The sequence below is a fragment of the Hemicordylus capensis genome, chromosome 4, assembly GCF_027244095.1.
Source record: "Hemicordylus capensis ecotype Gifberg chromosome 4, rHemCap1.1.pri, whole genome shotgun sequence".
NCBI lineage: Eukaryota > Metazoa > Chordata > Lepidosauria > Squamata > Cordylidae > Hemicordylus > Hemicordylus capensis.
Window position 1 is genome coordinate 302,677,561 of NC_069660.1, and position 17,368 is coordinate 302,694,928.

Here is a 17,368-nt window from a genome sequence, read left to right on the forward strand (position 1 = left end):
AACAACAGTGCACTGCCTCCTTTCAACGGATTGCTTTGCTTTGTCAGCTTTGTCAGCAGATGGTATACTAATGGAGTTTACTATAATACTCTCCCCTGGCAAGACTTACTCCGCCTAAAGTCCACAGCCAAAGAAACACAATTAATTTTACTTGTTCTGCCTCTGAAATTCAATAAAGTAGAAGCGCAAATCTAGCTCTTCTCAATTTGCAAAGCAATTTGGGGGATTATAGATTTCTTTGAAAGGTGTGTGAAGGAAAGTTCCACATTTTACTGAGAAAGAGCAGCAGGGCTGAAAACATGGAAATTTGGCTCAGTTAACAACTCAGCAACTACGACCTATTTGTGGGCAGGCAGGGGGTTGCTGTATTGTACAATGACCACTCTAAGACTCAGTATTAAAGAGGGGGTATTGTACCACATGGACAACTTTACATTTGCCTGTGCTGATCTCCTTGTGCCAGGAAGAGATTACTGTAGCACAGAGCTGTAGTAACTCTTCAGCATCCTATAGCTCCTTATCCTGGTAGGATTCAATTAAGAAGACAGCAGTCGTCAAGACTGGGACTAAAATCTAAGTTCTAGAGGGTTCTGAATGATGTTCTGCACACATGTAGATCCCATAGATGTGAATGCATAGAGACCACAAAGAAGAAGACGACAGACTGGGAATTTGGATTTTGGTGTGGATTTTGGTGTACTAGATTGCTTGGAACCTGCTGGTACTACCTGTGCCCTTAGTAATGCATCCTGAGCATGTTTTGAAAACAAGATGATATTAGTCTTGATTTGAAAAGAGGATATTAGTGTCTGAACTGGATGACACCAGTTTCCTCAAACTGGTCCATACAATTAAGAGGGGGGATGTACCAAGAACATGGCTGTCTTGACACTTTCCTGAATGCTCTGATATCCTCCCAATGCATTCATTTTAGAGTTTAATAAATGTGTATTTGGACTATATGTAGAGAGACAGTTTGGATGAACTCACTCATGCAATAAAGGGAATGCTCAGGAAGAACACTAGGAAAGATGTCAGGATGGGTGCCCTCTCCATTGGGTGCCCTCTCCATGGGTGCCCTGCCTTAATTGCTTCGGCTAGTTCTGTGGGGCAAGTATCATCCAAACAGACCCTTTGACTCCCATCATGCCCAGCCACAACGAGGCCATTTGGGGGCCCAAGTTTCATACTCCTTGAGTGCTGCTAAAAGGACTAATGATCTGATTCAGTATCACAGGAGTGTTGGGGAAAGAGGTACGTGATGATGAGAATATAATCCTGAATGTCTGCAGTCAAGTTAGATTATCTGAAAAATTCTCCTCTGGTTTATTTCAGCCCGCTCAGCTTTTTATGGAATAAAAATAAGAGTTATCCCCTGTGAAAATTAACATGCTGTTAAATGCACAGGAGCCAGTAAGACATCTAGAGGCATGCACATTATATACTTTCATGGCTTTGTGGAAAGTGGAAAAGGGCTTCAAAAACCCTTCTGAGGTTTAAATATAGAAGGTGATAATGAGCTTCCATCAGGCTGCTACAAATAGCTAGAATTGGGCTGTGTGCTAAAAATAGAGCTGGGGGCAGGGCAGAAATACAGTCAGGATACAAATGCAGCCGGGCTCCAGTCATTCGGATGTGACTAAAGCACTTGCTGAGACAAGTCAAAGCAACGGGTGGTGATGAAGCGAAATGGCAAAGGGCTGTGTGAACAGAATGCAAAAGAACAGTCCCAGCATCACCGGCGGCCAGTGCCCAATGGATGTGGCTGCTCTGCTTAAGTATGGAAAAACAAGAATCAACTGTTTTGGGTCCCAGCAATACGCAGCACTAATCTCTTTGGTGCTTACAAAAGCTTTCGAGAGCCTTTTTGGATTCCTGGGCTGTTGGAGAACCCTCTCACCCTCCACCCTGGTTTCCTGATATGAGTGGCAACTATTGGCTGTAAAGCCGTATAGGAAAGAACTAAGGAAGAGCTGAAAGTTCTCTGCAGAGGCCTTTCTGCTGAAGCGGGGAGGCTGGGGGTAAAAGGAGGGTGTGGTTGACTTCTCTCCCCCCCCCCCAAGACTGCCTGTTTTGCAGTAGGCACTAGAGTGTTCCTGTTGTCACCTTCCTTCCAAGTGCATGCAGGAAAGATGTATAACACTTTATTTATACCATGTACAGTTTATTTTACAACTGGCAGTGTAATCTTGCCTTGTGGGGTTTCTTTTCCTCTAACTTTCCATATAAATGAACACAATTATAGCAATTACATGATAAATTTGGACTTCAAAGTTTATCTTTCTTAACCCAAGCAACAGAATTCGCAAAATATAAAGTTACAGAGACTTGATCAGACTCATGTGTTCCAAGCTGAAGTTTGTTGTTGTTACGGGCTTGTTTGTCTGAGAGTTTTTTCTTGGCTGTGGCATTGAGAAACAGTCTGCTGTTGCTATCCCCTCTTCTTGAAGTCTGAAAGTAAAGGATATAGGCTTAGCAAACAAACAGCCCACAGGAGCTCTCTAAGCAGGGATCTTCTTCTGCAGTCCTCTGGATCCTATGAAGATTGCGCCTTTTTACCATATGTGGCAGTCCCTATTCAACTTGCAGCCTGCTACTGAACAAGCCTATATCACCTAGTGTTTTAACCCTTAAAGAGCAGGGGTTACAGATGCAGCAACTCATCAGGAAGGGAAAGTTGCTCTGTATATGCTCAGAGGCTAATATTGCTTTCCATCTCTTTTGTAGAAGCTTAACCAGAGATGGATGCCACTAAGTGGGCATGGATAGAGGAGGACAGAGTGGGCCAGGAACGCACTCTCCTGACCCTGCATTCTACAGAGTCAGACCACTGGTCCAACTAACTCTGTATTTTCTACACTAGAGCTACACAACTTTGGCCCACCAATGGTTGTTGGACTACAACTCCCATCATCCCTGACTATTGGTCACTATGGCTGGGGATGATGGGAGCTGTAGTCCAACAACAGCTGGAGGGCAACATTGTGCAGCTCTGGTCTACACCCACTGAAAGTAGTTCTGCGGGATTTCAGACAGGGATTCTCGCAGTCCTGCCGTGATCCCCATCTGAGTAGGAGAACTGGGCACACTCCTGATTGGTGGGTTCTATACATCCAAACAAGAAGGCGGGAGGGCGGGAGAGTGGTCACATGGGAGGCAGGAGTTGGATAGGATGGCTGTTCATCCAACCTTGCTAAAATCCTAGGGAGAGAATCTGGATAGGGTGCACTCATCCTACTCCGCTCCCGCCTCCCACACAATCACTCTTCCCTCCTCCTATCCCAGAGGGAGATCATTTAAATTAGCCTATTGTGCTACAGAGGATTGCTATTCTGGTGTGTGGGTGGGTGTATCACTTCCTGCATACCATAACTGTTGGGAATTCTCTCTGGTAGGAGAAACCCTTATTCATTATAGCAGAGTGCACAGAGGCACAACACAGCAGAATTTGGTTAGGCAGGTGTGTATGCTGAGAGTGAAACAACTTGGAGCCAGTTCATAGTTTCAAATCAATATAAGGAGTATTTATTAGAGAACTCCATTCTAGATAGGAAAGTGAAGAGATAGGATCTCTAATCTGGCTAGCTAGCTGGATGCAGATGGATTCTGCATCTCTGCACACATGGTGCAGAGAGAGAGGAGCTTGCATGTTGCAAGGGAGAAGGAAGGGAAGGGAAGGGAAGAGGAAGTTGCAGGAAGGAAGGAAGTCCCTGAGATTAGCAATCTACATATCAAAGGGATAGTGTCAGAGTAGTAGAGAAGGGCTGACCAGTGTCTTGACCCTCTCCAGCCCTCTGACTCACTAGTCTGTCCCCCTCTGTCACTGAGACACGAGACAGAGCAAAATCCTTCACTTCCAACAGTAACCACCCAGAGATGCCATTTGGGGCAGTATACAAATATGATAAATAAATACCTCTGAAATCTGTAAAGTCTCTGAAATCTCTGAATATCAGTGTAGCTGCTCACATTTCATACTTTGTCCCCTGTGACCCACAAGACTTTCTCGATGTTTCCCAGAATATCCATCTGTGTGACCTGCTGCGTTGTTACTATATGCATGACCTTGGCATTTGCTTGTATTATTTAAAACACACGTCACTGGAACGGCTCCAGCTAACCAAGTAATACACACTGCGCGGATAACTGCCTTCTCTTTTCTGCAGGTTTGCAGCAGATGCTCAGTGGGATTACCAATTTATTTTTAACTGGCAGGAGCCGTGAGCCTTGAACAGCTGCAAGGTAGTTAGAAAATCAACAGGTGAAGATGTTAGCATTAGAGCACCACTATGCTGGAGAATACTTCACTTACTAAAGTTCCAACTGTCACAAGTTGAGTTGGGGCGGGAGGGAGAATATGTGGTGGCCACTAGCTAAAGGGGAAATGAAACATCATGGAGGATAGGATTACGAATGGCTGTTGGACCCAAATAGCAAAATGGAACCTCAAAACTTTCTGAATTGGACATTTTCAAATGTTTTTAAATTCACCATTAAGGGAAACTTACAAAGTCAGTGAAGTGCAGAGGTTAGAGTGCTGGACTAAGACCAGGGAGACCCAAGTTCAAATCTCCAATCAGTCATGAAACTCACTAGGTGACTCTGGGCCAGTCACTTATCTCTCAGCTTAACCTATACCACAGGGTTGTCGTGAGGATAAAAATAACCTCACACACTGCTCTGGACTCTTTGGAGAAAGAATGGGATATACAGTAAATGTAAAACTACATACATACATACATACTTTAAAAATAAATAAATAAAATATTGCTAATGGATTTCGAAGAGAATTGTGTTAAGTATGCACATCCCTTAAACCAATCAAGCAGCATCCATAATTGGAGATAAGGAAAATCGTGCAAATGAGGATGAATTAATGTCAGGTTTTATGAATACCATGAATTTCGACAAAAGTTTCCAAAAAGGTTTACATCAATATAAATAAATAAATGCTTGTTCTGCAAGGAAGTAAAGTTTAAGTGAATCTTCAAGAGATGTGGTTCACTTCTTGAGCTCCCAGCAAGGATTGTGGCAAGCAGCCACCTCCACCTGTCCCTGTCCCAAGACTTTCTCCTTGTCCCCAATGTGGTCCAGTCCCTTTGTAGTCCAATAACCCTTCGTGCAGCAGGTCAGATAGTCTCCGTACAAAAACAGTTTCAGTTTCAGTTCAGTATATTGTGATCTTTGATCAAGTACAATACCAAAGCAGTTACCTAATGCAATCTATCCTCTACAGCAGGGATGTCAAACTGTGGCCCTCCAGCTGTTTTTGGACTACAACTCCCATAATCCCCAGCCACAGTGGCCAATAGCCAGGGATGATGGGAGTTGTAGGCCAACATCTGCAGAAGGGCCACAGTTTGACATCCCTGCTCTACAGGTAGCAGTAAGAATGGACTAGAATGCCTTTTTGACAGGTTCTGCTACCAGCTATGATTTAACAGTCAGTGGCGCCCTTATTTAGAGATTTGTAACCAAAGTCCTTGAGAACTGCCACTTGCTCTCCAGAAGCAACATAACACAAGAAAACAAGCCTGCATATAAATCACCGTCTCTTTCAAAACCAGAAACTTCCTCCTTTGTTGCTGATTATAGACGCATCTAACTCTAAACTGTTCTTAGCTGGTTGACAAAAATGACCTTGTTTCTCCAGCTCCCACCCCAAGCAAACAGATAGCAAAAGTTAATCTCAGGTCATTTTTCAGATGCTGCTTTTATAATTGTGCTCCACTCTGGTACAAGACTTTCCCCAATTCCAAGGATTGGCAATCTTGTGACATTGCCAGGTTTCTGGATACATTTTACCTGGCAACCCTACTCTTAGCTGTGTGCTATGATCAAATATATGGGGATGCAATTTAAGCTCCATGCCAAACTGGAATCTGAATGAAATGTTCCAATTTTGCACCATGAAGGAGGCATCTAAATTACAGTTGTGGGGGAGCGACAGCAGGACAGGGGGCATGTCTTCATCTCCCGCTTGTGGGTTTCCCAGAAGCTTTTAGTGGGCCACTGTGGGAAACAGGGTTCTGGCCCTGATAGGCCTTGAGCCTGATCCAGCAGAGCACTTCTTATGTAGATATCTGCAGATTTAATCAATATAACTGTGGATGTTTAGTCAATAATCAGCTAAGATTTACTTTAAAAATTGGGTATCAGCCATAGTTAATACTACATATAATGGCTGACGCACTTTCTATGAAGTCAAGCTACTGGCAGGTTAAGCAGGACATGATGTGGTCAGTATTTACATCTGTCTATCTATCCATCTATCTGTCCCCACTATTGAATTAACTGCAAATTCCTTGAGGCAGGCAGATTCCTTCCTTCCTTCCTTCCTTCACTTCTGCTGTGAGCCACCAAATACATTCATGCACTGCTGCCCAGTTCCATTTCCTTTCTCTACAGCTGCTATACCTGGTTGACAGAAGAGAGCTGGTCTTGTGGTAGCCAGCACGATTTGTGCCCTTAGCTAAGTAGGGTCCACCATGGTTGCATATGAAAGGGAAAGTAGGAGTGTTAGCAGTGTAAGATATTCCCCTTAAGGGATGGAGCTGCTCTGGGAAAAGCATCTAGGTTCCAAGTTCCCTCCCTGGTACCATCTCCAAGATAGAGCTGAGAGAGATTCCTGCCTGCAACCTTGGAGTTGTTGCGGCAAGTCTGTGTAGACAAAACTGAGCAAGATGGACCAATGGTCTGACTCAATATATGGCAGCTTCCTTTGTTCCTGTGTTTTTCCCCGTATCAGTTGCCTATTTGGAATTGTCCTTCCTTGCCCCTTGCCAATAAACCTTTTTTCTTCCAAAATTGGCTTGGGAATTCCTGATCTTGGAAGCAAAATGAAACACACAAACAGTGCAAGCCAATTGCAAGTTTGCTTAGCTGATTTGGATTTGTTTGACAGATCTGGATCAAGGTGGTGGACCTGTTTAGGCAGACACTTAGAGGCTCTGATGAATGGGAACAAGTTGAACCATCAAACCTTTAAACATCACCACTCCCATTTTTTGTAACTGCATTTGACAGGAACAAACTCCAACTCACTGAGAGATGATGATGATGACGATGATTGTTTGAAATATTTATATCCCGCTCATCCAGAACAATACTGCTTGAGGTAGCTCACAACAGTAAAACAGTAAGAGCCCATTCTCACAATTAAGGGGGAGGGCTACAAAGCAGGAGGCAGAAAAGGCTGCTGAGACTTATCTGCCCCATGTACGATCTTCAGATCCATGCTGGGCGTGTAGATCACGCACCCAAATGGAGACTGGCTTTCCCAAGCAGTGCAGAGGTTTGGGGGCCGGGATGCATCGTCCCGGCCTCTGGAACTTCCGTAATGCACACCCATAAGCATAATGCTCCCCTAATGCATGGAACTCCATAATGCACCCATTACAGAACTCCCGTAATGGAATTCACATATGTACTCCCATCATGCACTCATAATCCAGTGTGCACCTGTGCGGTGTATTGTGGGGATCCCCTGGTGCTGGCTGGGAGCTTGCTCCGGTGTTAGCACCACGCGGCACTGGCACATGAGTACTTAGGCTAGGTTAAGGGTGCCCTTGAGCCCTTAACCCTAATTAAGTCTCGGGCTCCCTAACTAGGTTAGAGGAGGTGTTGGTCTTGTGGCAGCAAGCATGACTTGTCCCCTTAGCTAAGCAGGGTCCACCCTGGTTGCATATGAATGGGAGACTAGAAGTGTGAGCTCTGTAAGATATTCCCCTCAGGGGATGATGGAGCCACCACTCTGGGAAGAGCATCTAGGTTCCAAGTTCCCTCCCTGGCTTCTCCAAGATAGGGCAGAGAGAGATTCCTGCCTGCAACCTTGGAGAAGCCGCTGCCAGTCTGTGAAGACAATACTGAGCTAAATAGACCAATGGTCTGACTCAGTATATGGCAGCTTCCTATGTCTCTGTGCTCCTAGGTTTGCTGTTGCACAGCTGCCGGGAATCGCATGGATCCTGGCAATTCACACGCACAGCCAAGCGTGGGCTTGGCTGCCTTAGCCCGGTCTTGGCTGAGCATGTGAACAGCCTCTAAACATATTATAAAATTTAACACAATAAAACAAATAAAACACAATTAGGATAAAAACAATTAAAACCAACTCAATTAAATCTCTGCAATAATGCGGCATTGTCACTGCAATAAAGCTACCTCAGCACTTACACATTTTTGCTGGTCTTGAGCATGACTGCATACGTTCAGGAAGTGGGGGAAATATTACACAGCCCAAGAACACAGAGGTGAAAGCTCAGGGGCTCATTAGCCGACATTCTTTCCCAGATGGCATGTTACACCACAGATGTTTCTCTTTGCTGAGGGCGTACGCTGCCATATTGCTGCTCTATCATTAATGATGTTACAAGCCGTCTCTAAGGATAGCAAATGGCCAACATTAGTCTTGTCTTAGGAACACACAAAAATGCCTTCCTGGATCAGAACAAACATCCATCTAGTCCCCCACTCTGTCTTTAATGATTGCTGGCCAAATATCAGAGGAAAGTTCACCATCAGAGCATGAAGATGATGGCTTTCTCCTGCTTTTTTGTCGCCAGCATCCGAAATACACTGGCTATCAAGACTAATATTCTCAATATTACTACTCAGGAATGACTCTAAAGGATGACTAAATTTCAGTAGGATTTTCCTTTAGCAAATTTAGCCAGGATGTCAGGCACTAAACATGCACAGGCAGACTCATGAGAGGACCCATAGTGGTGTTCCACAATGTTGTGCTTCAGCTACTGCAAGAGAAACTTCCCAGGGACACAGACAAGTGTGAGCAACAGTTGTGTAGCAATTAACTACGGTGGTGTTTCTCAACCTTTTTCATCCTGACGCACACTTACATCAAATAAAAGAAATTGGGGCACACTATCCCCCAGCAGAAACACACTTTTAAAAATGGTGGTAGCAAAGTGACTTGTGGGTTTCATTCATTCATTCATTCAGTCAGTCAGTCAGTCATTTGATTTACATACCGCCCTTCCATAAATGGCTCAGGGCGGTTTACATGAAAATGTATTTTTAAAATACATTTTAAAAATGTGTTTAAAATCTATTTATGTTTTGCTTCCTCTCTGATGTGTATGAGGCTCATAGTCATCCCCAGGGGCATAGCAAGGTTCGAGTGGGCCCAGAGACAAGATTTTAAAATGGGCCCTCCCCTCATGGAAGCTCAGATCATGAAGTTAAGAAATCTTAAATGAGGCTGAATAGTGGTAACAAAAAGCATATATATATATATATATATATATATATATATATATATATATATCCTATGTGCCACAATATATTATTTTTTAAAAGGTTTTGTAAATTGTGTACGATGCAAGTCATTTAATGGTACTAGAGAAAGACATGCTGTTCTGGTAGCTCCGGGTCTTAAGACTCATATCAATTTTGGAGGATGGATATAACTGAAGGAAGGCCCGGCGGGTGCGCGGCTGGGGGAGTCAGTCATGTGATTTGCCTCTCCCCCCCCAATGCAGTGGGCCCCCAGACAACTGTCTCCCCTTGCCCTATTATAGTTACGCCCCTGGTCATCCCTTACATCTCTCCTGGTGCATAAGGGAGCGAGTCAGCTCCAAAAGAACCTACTTGCCCCATAATGCACATGTGCGACAGCCATGTGCATTCTGATGCCATGTGCAGGCTTCAGGGACCAGCTGCATGCGGCCTTTGGTAAAGCAAGTGCCACGCCCAGAAAAGCGTCAGGGCAACAGCAGAGCAAGTGAGGACCTGCTTACCTGCTTCGTTTGGGAACCGCTCCCTGCCCTGCTTGCATCTGCCCCAGTTTATTCGGGCATATCCCTAGGCCAGATCTGCCACAGTCAGAGGCATTCTTAGCCCTGGACTTTGGGGCCAGTCCAGGGCCTCCACACCCCCAGGGTCTCCCAAATCTTCTTAAGTCGGTCCTGGGTGGTGTGGTCGCCATACTGACGGCAATAACATCTGTGATAACATATAACTTTGGAGGTGTTCTTTAATCATGATCTTGAGCCCAAGTTCTAACTTCCTTCCAGTCTTGTAGACTGAAAGTGTGCAGTGAAGCAGATAACAACTCATTTAGAGGATATGAAATAACTGAGAACTCTATATTAAAAGTGAGTGAACTCTAGCAAGGGCAAAGAAATAACTTGGAAGAGGAAACTGATGTTTGCTAAGAACAAGTAAAGGGCATTTGGGACTCAAGAATATTTGGATGTTCTTGGGTTTGGGTTAATAATCTGTTGGGCAGGATTATTATTGTCAATCAACTACCAGGGGCATGGTTTTTATCAAGGCAATGATATCAGGGGAAAATATTTACTTACTACTATTATTTGTATACCGCTTTTCAATGAATAGTTTTCCAAGTGGTTTACTACTCCTGCTGCTGCTGCTGCTGCTACTACTACTACTACTAATAATAATAATAATACCCTTCAGTTATTTAATTTTTAAAAACACTACCATACATGGGCATTTAATGTAATATTTTGGAACCCAGTTTATGAGCTGTTTGTTGTTTAATTGATTGATTGATTGATCGACTCTTAGCAACCACATATATAGATTCTCTCCAGGATGATCTGTCTTCAACTTGGCCTTTAAGGTCTCTCAGTGGTGCATTCATTGAGGTCGTATCAAGTCCATCCACCTTGCTGCTGGTCGTCCTCTTCTTCACTTTCCTTCAACTTTCCCCAGCATTATGGACTTCTCAAGGGAGCTAGGTCTTCGCATAATGTGTCCAAAGTGTGATAGTTTGAGCCTGGTCATTTGTGCCTTGAGTGAAAATTCTGGATTGATTTGTTCTATGATCCAGTTGTTTGTTTTCCTGGATGTCCATGGTATCCTCAAAAGTCTTCACTAGCACCAAAATTCAAAAGCGTCAATGCCTTTTCTATCTTGCTTCTTCAAAGTCCAGCTTTCACATTCATAGAGTGTCACAGGAAAAACCATTGTCCGAACTATTCTAATATTTGTAGGTATAGACATGTCATGGCATCCAAATATCCTTTCCAAGCCCTTCATGTATTTCTTGACCACTGGATCCTTTACTGTTAATGGTCGACCCTAAAAGGCAGAAGCTATCCACCACTTCAATGTCTTCATTATCAATTCTGAGACTGGTTGCTGTACCCGTTGTCCTTAGTTTAGTCTTCTTTACATTGAGTTGTAGTCCAATTTTTTCACTGTGTTCCTTGACTTTCATTACTAGAGCTTGCAGATCATCCGCATTCTCAGCTATCAGAGTGGTGTCATCAGCGTAGCTCAGGTTATTGATGTTTCTTCCTCCAACTTTAAAACCATGCTCATCTTCTTCCAATCCAGCTTCTCTCAGTATATATTCAGCATATAAGTTGAATAAAGGAGGAGAAAATATATAGCCTTGTCTTACTCATTTGCCAATCTGGAACCAGTCTGTTTACCATGTTCCATCTGGACTGTGGCTTCCTGTTCTGTGTTATAGGTTTCTCATGAAAACAATGAGATGTTCTGGGATGCCCATTTTCCTAAAGATATTCCACAACTTGACATGGTCAACACAATCAAAGGCTTTTCTGTAGTCAATAAAACACATATTGACTTCTTTTTGGTATTCTTCAATACTCTGGAAACATGTTTTTATTATCTTTTATTGTACCTGTCTTGTATATTGCCTTGGTCAGAGGCTGGGTTTTAGTTTGTTTGCTTCTTTTTTGGAAATTCAATGGATGAATTTACAAATAAATAAATAGAAGTGAAAAATGCAGCTTCCGCAATGAAATGAAATACTGTCTCCCTGTTGTGCTTCTGACGGATTAAACCAATGTAAGGAATGTTGCAGCTGCTTTCCTTCCAACCCTGCTCTGTCTGTTTCCCTGGCTGGTTCCAATGCCAGACTCCACTTGGTAGCAACAAGAAGCTATGAGCAAAAAGGAGCATCTCCCCAAAGAGGAAATGCCTGAGACTGGAGAGCCTCAGGGCTCAAGTGGCACAAGCTGACGTCCTCTGTTGGGGCTTGCGAGGGTTCACTGTTGCTAACATGGTGCCTTTCCCAAAGCTGCCTTGAGACTTCCTCTCCCTTGTCTCTTACCCTCTGCTGCAAACATAAGAAATGGTTTGCAAGCAAAGGCATAGAATTATTGAAGCAAATAAAAGATCTCCGCATGGTCTTTCTTTAGACTTCTTTTCTTTTAAAATCAAAGATGGCAAGTCGCTGTATGAAGGCATTTCAGCCAAGGCTGCACACAGCTCAGTGGCAAAACATGTTTAATGTGTACAAGGCCAGGTTCAGTTCCTGGCATCTGCAGGTAGGCTGGGGAAACCTGTCTCTGAAACCCTGGAGAACTGCTTCCAGTCAGCGCAGACAAAATTGCACTAAGATGGACCAACCAATGGCCTGATTCATTAGAAAGCAACTTCAGGTGTACCTACTGTTTATCACCTTTCAATGGAATCAAATTCTGGTCTAGTGTAGTGCTAAATTGTGAGCCCTTTGGGGACAGGGAGCCATCTTATTTATTTATTATTTCTCTGTGTAAACCGTCCTGAGCCATTTTTGGAAAGGCAGTATAGAAATCAAATAAATAAATAAATAAACATCCTTTCTCCAAGGATCTTGCAGTATATCGGGGTTTGTTTGGACCAGGGCCAGCCTGTCCACTAGGCAGGCATAGGCTGTCTCCCCTAGGGCACCAACTGTGGAGGAGCAAGCAGTTAATGACATACCTGACTTGCTAGGAGTGCCCATTCACTCTCTTCCTTGGAGGAGGAGGGGATGCGGGGGTTGGGCGGGAAGAAAGAGCAAATGACCAAAGCTAACCTTACCAGGGGGCTTTACAGACAGGGCGTCTACCCCAAATCTCCTTCAAAAGAGAGTGTGTGCTTTCACACACCAGCCAAACTTACCCCAAAGTCCCTGAGAGATCTTTGGACCCACTCCACACACAAATCGGGCTTTGTCTTGTGAATTCTAGCTTATCTCAATATATTTCTGGGTTTTTCAAATGCTGGTTTTAAGCTAATTTTTTTGGAAAACACCGGAGCAAATAGAGAGAGGCACTGACGTAGAATCATTAGCATGATAAGAGGGATACTCTCTTCAGAAATGTAGATATAGCTCTTTAGCTATATCTCCCTCCCCCCTCCCATTAGCTAGGAAAGAAAACACTGACGCCTGCCATGTGTGCTTGCAAAAACTAAAACCAAGAGCAGAGGGGAGGGGCTGCTTCCCTCAATGCAGCGAGTGTGATTCGAAGTGGCTTCGCTCAACATTTACCCCGTAGCATGAAGCCATGTGCGAATAACTCCCTTGCTTTGCTTTGTTCTCGCTCCCATCTTGAACTCTTTCCTGTCCTGGCAAATGAGCAGCCTGCATGGCTCAAGTTAAAGCCAGGGCTCTGCAAAGTCAAAGGTCCCCTGGGGTCCAAAAACCCAGAGGACAGCCCTGGCTAGGACATAGACCCGGAGAGGAGACTATATAAGAGAAGGAGGTGAAGGCCACCCCAGCCTGGATCCTCGGGGAAATCTGCTGCAGCACTGCCTGTGCAACTGCCCCATATGTGCAACTTGGACACTGCCTTTGAAGGGCGCAGCAGCCCCTTAGTGCAGCATTACGGAGATGTAAGGCTGTGCTGGATGTTGGCCACTGAACTGTAACCAAGCCAAAGCCCATGCAATGGAAATAAGTGCATATTCTTTCTTGTTTACCCCTGCCTCTCTCCCCTACTTCCTCTGTTCTCTTCCCTGTGTCAGATTTTAGATTTGTAAGCCATTTGCGGCAGGTACCTGCCCTCTAAAACACCATGCACATTAATGGCATAATAATGACCCATCATCAGAATGAGAGTCCAGCTTTTTAACAGCACCCAAGTCAGTCAGTTATCTGCCTTTGATAAAGTGGCACTCTTACCCCTGGACTTTGGGGCTGATGTCCAGGGCCTCCACACCCCCGGGGGGGCCCAAATCCTCTTTAGACTGTCCCAGGTGGTGTGGTCGCTGCTGGCCTGCACTGTGCCAGGTGGCCGAGTGTGATTATGACCTGTGCCAGGTGCTTTAGGGACAGAGGGAAGAGTGGGGAAAAGAAAAATGTGGGATGGGAATACAGGTGAAACTCAGAAAATTAGAATATCATGCAAAAGTCTATTAATTTCAGTAATGCAAATTAAAAGGTGAAACTGATATATGAGACAGACACATTACATGCAAAGCGAGGTAAGTCAAGCCTTAATTTGTTATAATTGTGATGATCATGGCGTACAGTTCATGAAAACCCCAAATCCACAATCCCAGAAAATTAGAATATTACATGGAACCAAGAAGACAAGGATTGTAGAATAGAACAATATCGGACCTCCAAAAAGTATACAGTGTACTGTGCTTGATTGGCCAGCAAACTCGCCTGACCTGACCCCATAGAGAATCTATGGGGCATTGCCAAGAGAAGGATGAGAGACATGAGACCAAACAATGCAGAAGAGCTGAAGGCTGCTAATGAAGCATCCTGGTCTTCCATAACACCTCATCAGTGCCACAGGCTGATAGCATCCATGCCACGCCGCATTGAGGCAGTAATTGCTGCAAAAGGGGCCCAAACCAAGTACTGAATACATATGCATGCTTATACCTTTCAGAGGTCCGATATTGTTCTATTCTTCAATCCTTGTCTTCTTGGTTCCATGTAATATTCTAATTTTCTGGGATTGTGGATTTGGGGTTTTCATGAGCTGTACGCCATGATCATCACAATTATAACAAATTAAGGCTTGACTTATCTCGCTTTGCATGTAATGCGTCTGTCTCATATATCAGTTTCACCTTTTAATTTGCATTACTGAAATTAATGGACTTTGCACGATATTCTAATTTTCCGAGTTTCACCTGTATGTTAATATGCGTATTGAAATCTTTCTGCTACTGCATATTTGTATAAATATATCCCACATGTTAAAAAAATACTGTCTGTGTGTGTGTGTGTGTGCGCGCGCACACGCGCATATGTGTGTGTGTGTGTAGGGGGATGATACTTAGTTTGCAGTGGGAGGGGGGCCTCCAGTGGGGCAGGGGCTCCAAAGGCCTTTAGGTCCAGGCTCCAAAATTACCTAAGTGCATCTCTGCTTTGATGGGTTTGTTTTGGCTCTCAAACGTGGCCATTAACATTGCTTCCACATGCTGGAATACCTTGCCTTCACAAAATGTACCAGCAGTTTCCCCTCATTTTCTGTTCCAGTGGATACTGTGCATGCAACCGAGGTGGGGAAATAAATTAATTTGTCCCCGCTGAGTCTCTCAGTGTGCACAGTATCAATGGTGAACTCATTTTTTCTGGGCAACCTGGGTAATACACAGCTGGGCACTATTTGTTCCACTTAATTAACAGGCTGGATAAAATGGGCTCACCTAACAATCAGGTGTTGCAATTACATTCTCATTGCAAAATGGTTGCTTCTTTTTTGTGTGTGAGTCCTGTGATGTTGCCTTTTGTGAACCTGCTTTAGAAAGTTCTTCTACAAAAATTCACAGCTTTTTGAGCAGTTCCAGCAGTTTAATACGAATATTCTGAGGGCTTAGCTTGGGTATTTATTTATTTTTAACCTGTCATCTCCCAGGCCTTTCAACAACTGTGAAGCTTAGGCTTAGTATGGTTCTAGATTCTAGAAATAATTCTAGCTAATGAAATGGATATGAATACGACACATATTTATATACCGCTTTTAAACAAAAGTTCGCAAAGCAGTTTACATATAAATAAATAAATAAAATGGATAGCTTAATCTAAGTTAGTTACTCAACTTATGGGCGAATTTATGAGTTTTGACCCATGTCGCCAGCAGCAAAGTTCAAAGTTCAAACAAAGCAGCTTGCTGTTAGGATCAACAGCTCAGGACCTAAAGGTTCTCTTCTTCTTGGTTCCCCCACTGTGCTCTTGACCTGACCCCAGACTCTTGATTACACAGGAATCTGCCTTATTCCGAGTCAGGCCATTGGCTCACCTGGCTCGGACATCTAAAAACATTTGTATTTTTAAAAAAGAAATTGTAACTAAGAACATATAAAGCACAACTGTTAGTTATTTCTGCCAATACAGTATTAAAGCAAACTACATTATGAGGCAAGGCTACAACACCTGGGGCTATTTAGTTTAGGAAAAAAGACGACTGCGGGGAGACATGATAGAGGTTTATAAAATCATGCATGGTGTGGAGAAAGTTAATAGAGAGAAATTCTTCTCCCTCTCACTTAACACCAGAACCAGGGGTCATCCCATGAAATTGATTGCCCAGAAATCTAGGACCAACAAACGGAAGTACTTTTTTACACAACGCATAATCCACTTGTGGAATTCTCTGCCACGAGATGTGGTGACAGCCAACAACCTGGATGGCTTTAAGAGGGGCTTGGATATCTTCATGGAGGAGAGGTCTACCAATGGCTACTAGTCGGAGGCCACCTCCAGCCTCAAAGGCAGGATGCCTCTGAGTACCAGTTGCAGGGGAGTAACAGCAGGAGAGAGGGCATGCCCTCAACTCCTGCTTGTAGGCTTCCAGTGGCATCTGGTGGGCCACTGTGTGAAACAGGATGGTGGACTAGATGGGCCTTGGGCCTGATCCAGCAGGGCTGTTCTTATGTTATTACATTAAAACCCCACTGTGATAAATCACCTGATTAGTGGTGAAACTAAGGAGGCATGTCTTCTGCAAGATCAAATTATATGCCCACCTAATGGTCCTTCCAGATGTTGACATATCAAGGAGGAGGAAAGCGTTCGTAGCCTTCTGGATTTGTGAACGTGATGAAATCAAATCATAGAGCATGAAAGTCATTGGGTTTTTCCTGACCTAATGGATGATGTGAGTCAGCTTTTGCACAATGGCAACAAGTTGTGATACCAAGTATCAGTCATAGACTTGTTTTTCCAGTGTTTAGCTGTGGACATTCTTGCAGCAACCAACATAAATAGTATACCATAAAATCTTTAGATAAGGAATCAGTGTTGATCTAGATCAATATTGTCTATGCTGACTGACAGCCACTGTCCAGACTGTTAGGATGGGTGTGTTTCCTAGCCCTAACTAGAGCTACCAGAGATTGAACCTAGGACCGTCTCCATGCAAAATGTGTACTTTTCCACAGAGCTATAATAGTCCAACCCCAAACCCAAAATGTTGGGTCTGTTGCTGCAACAAACTAACATGGATACCACTCTGGAATTTGTTGCTTTATAGTGACCTGAGTTTTTGTAACTCAAGTTTGGCACCCTAATCTTCATTATTTCTTTGTGCTAGTATTTCACTTTCATTTCACCTGAATGTCATTTTGTATCTTTAAAAAAAAAAAAAATTGGAACAAACCTGAAATGATTAGGCTTATTCACACTACTATTTTGAGGTAG

The 17,368-nt window shown here is 43.7% G+C and overlaps 1 long non-coding RNA gene across 1 annotated transcript; it reads right to left on the reverse strand.

The window, feature by feature from the left end:
* Positions 1-2,256: 2,256 nt before the first annotated feature.
* LOC128322389 (uncharacterized) lies at positions 2,257-4,104 on the reverse strand. The gene is made up of 2 exons (XR_008305686.1): positions 3,917-4,104; positions 2,257-2,451 (listed from the first exon to the last, which is right to left on the reverse strand). It is a non-coding gene; the product is annotated as an uncharacterized LOC128322389 (long non-coding RNA).
* Between the last annotated feature and the right edge of the window lie 13,264 nt (positions 4,105-17,368).